We start from the raw sequence: 2,910 nt of genomic DNA, 5'->3' as shown, positions 1-2,910 counted from the left end.
ATTGGTGTAAAGCGCATGAAGAAACTCCATGCTTATGGGCTTTTGGAATCACTTGATGCGTGCGAACCATGCCTCATGGGCAAGATGACTAAGACTCCGTTCTCCGGAACAATGGAACGAGCAACAGACTTGTTGGAAATAATACATACTGATGTATGCGGTCTGATGAGTGTTGACGCTCGCGGCGGGTATCATTATTTTCTAACCTTCACAGATGATTTGAGCAGATATGGGTATATCTACTTAATAAAGCATAAGTCTGAAACATTAGAAAAGTTCAAAGAATTTTAGAGTGAAGTGGAAAATCATCGTAACAAGAAAATAAAGTTTCTACGATCTGATTGTGGAGGTGAATATTTGAGTTACGAGTTTGGTCTTCATTTGAAACAATGCAGAATAGTTTCGCAACTCACGCCACCCGGAACACCACAGCGTAATGGTGTGTCCGAACGTCGTAACCGCACTTTATTAGATATGGTGCGATTTATGATGTCTCTTACTGATTTACCGCTATCATTTTGGGGTTATGCTTTAGAGACGGTTGCATTCATGTTAAATAGGGCACCATCTAAATCCGTTGAGATGACACCATATGAACCGTGGTTTGGCAAGAAACCCAAGTTGTCGTTTCTTAAAGTTTGGGGCTGCGATGCTTATGTGAAAAAGTTTCAACCTGATAAGCTCGAACCCAAATCGGAGAAATGTGTCTTCATGGGATACCCAAAAGAGACCGTTGGGTACACCTTCTATCACAGGTCCGAAGGCAAGATATTTGTTGCTAAGAATGGATCCTTTCTAGAGAAGGAGTTTCTCTCGAAAGAAGTGAGTGGGAGGAAAGTAGAACTTGATGAGGTAATTGTACCTGCTCCTGAATTGGAAACTAGTTCATCACGGAAATCAGTTCCAGTGATTCCTACACCAATTAGTGAGGAAGCTAATGATGATGATCATGAAACTTCAGATCAAGTTACTATTGAACCTCATAGGTCAACCAGAGTAAGATCCGCACCAGAGTGGTACGGTAATCCTATTCTGGAGGTCATGTTACTTGACCATGACGAACCTATGAACTATGAGGAAGCGATGATGAGCCCAGATTCCACAAAATGGCTTGAGGCCATGAAATCTGAGATGGGATCCATGTATGAGAACAAAGTGTGGACTTTGGTTGACTTGCCCGATGATCGGCAAGCCATAGAGAATAAATGGATCTTCAAGAAGAAGACTGACGCTGATGGTAATTTTATTGTCTACAAAGCTCGACTTGTTGCGAAAGGTTTTCGACAAGTTCAAGGAGTTGACTACGATGAGACATTCTCACCCATAGTGATGCTTAAGTCTGTCCGAATCATGTTAGTAATTGCTGCCTTTTATGATTATGAAATTTGGCAAATGGATGTCAAAACTGCATTCCTTAATGGATATCTTAAAGAAGAGTTGTATATGATGCAACCAGAAGGTTTTGTCGATCCAAAAGGTGCTAACAAAGTGTGCAAGCTCCAACGATCCATTTATGGACTGGTGCAAGCCTCTCGGAGTTGGAATATACGCTTTGATAGTGTGATCAAAGCATATGGTTTTATACAGACTTTTGGAGAAGCTTGTATTTACAAGAAAGTGAGTGGGAGCTCTGTAGCATTTCTGATATTATATGTGGATGACATATTGTTGATCGGAAATGATACAGAATTTCTGGATAACATAAGAGGGTACTTGAATAAGAATTTTTTCCAATGAAAGACCTCGGTGAAGCTGCTTATATATTAGGCATCAAGATCTATAGAGATAGATCAAGATGCTTAATTGGAATTTCACAAAGCACATACCTTGATAAAGTTTTGAAGAAGTTCAAAATGGATCAAGCAAACAAAGGGTTCTTGCCTGTGTTATAAGGTGTGAAGTTGAGTCAGACTCAGTGCCCGACCACTGCAGAAGATAGAGAGAAAATGAAAGTCATTCCCTATGCTTCAGCCATAGGTTCTATCATGTATGCAATATTGTGTCCCAGACATGATGTGTGGCTTGCTATTAGTTTAGCAGGGAGGTACCAAAGTAATCTAGGAGTGGATCACTGGACAACGGTCAAGAACATCCTGAAATACTTGAAAAGGACTAAGGATATGTTTCTCGTTTATGGAGGTGACAAAGAGCTCGTCGTAAATGGTTACGTCGATGCAAGCTTTGACACTGATCCGAATGACTCTAAGCCACAAACCGGATACGTCTTTATATTGAATGGTGGAGCTGTCAGTTGGCGCGGTTCCAAGCAAAGCGTCGTGGCGGGATCTACGTGTAAGCGGAGTACATAGCTGCTTCGAAAGCAGCAAATGAAGGAGTCTGGATGAAGGAGTTCATATCCGATCTAGGTGTCATACTTAGTGCATCAGGTCCAATGAAAATCTTTTGTGACAATACTGGAGCAATAGCTTTGGCGAAGGAATCCAGATTTCACAAGAGAACAAAACACATCAAGAGACGCTTCAATTCCATCCGTGATCAAGTCAAGGAGGGAGACATAGAAATTTGCAAAATACATACGGATCCGAATGCTGCAGACCGTTGACTAAGCCTCTCTCACGAGCAAAACATGATCAGCACCAAGACTCCATGGGTGTTAGAATCATTACTATGTAATCTAGATTATTGACTCTAGTGCAAGTGGGAGATTGAAGGAAATATGAGCTAGATGCAATAATAAAGTTGTTATTTATATTTCCTTATATCATGATAAATGTTTATTATTCATGCTAGAATTATATTAGCCGGAAACTTAGTACATGTGTGAATACATAGACAAACAGAGTGTCCCTAGTATGCCTCTACTTGACTAGCTCGTTAATCAAAGATGGTTAAGTTTCCTAGCCATAGACATGTGTTGTCATAAGATGAACGGGATCACATCATTAGAGA

This window comes from Aegilops tauschii, chromosome 2 (assembly GCF_002575655.3).
Source record: "Aegilops tauschii subsp. strangulata cultivar AL8/78 chromosome 2, Aet v6.0, whole genome shotgun sequence".
NCBI classification, from domain to species: Eukaryota; Viridiplantae; Streptophyta; class Magnoliopsida; order Poales; family Poaceae; genus Aegilops; species Aegilops tauschii.
Note: the sequence above shows the minus strand (reverse complement) of the source record.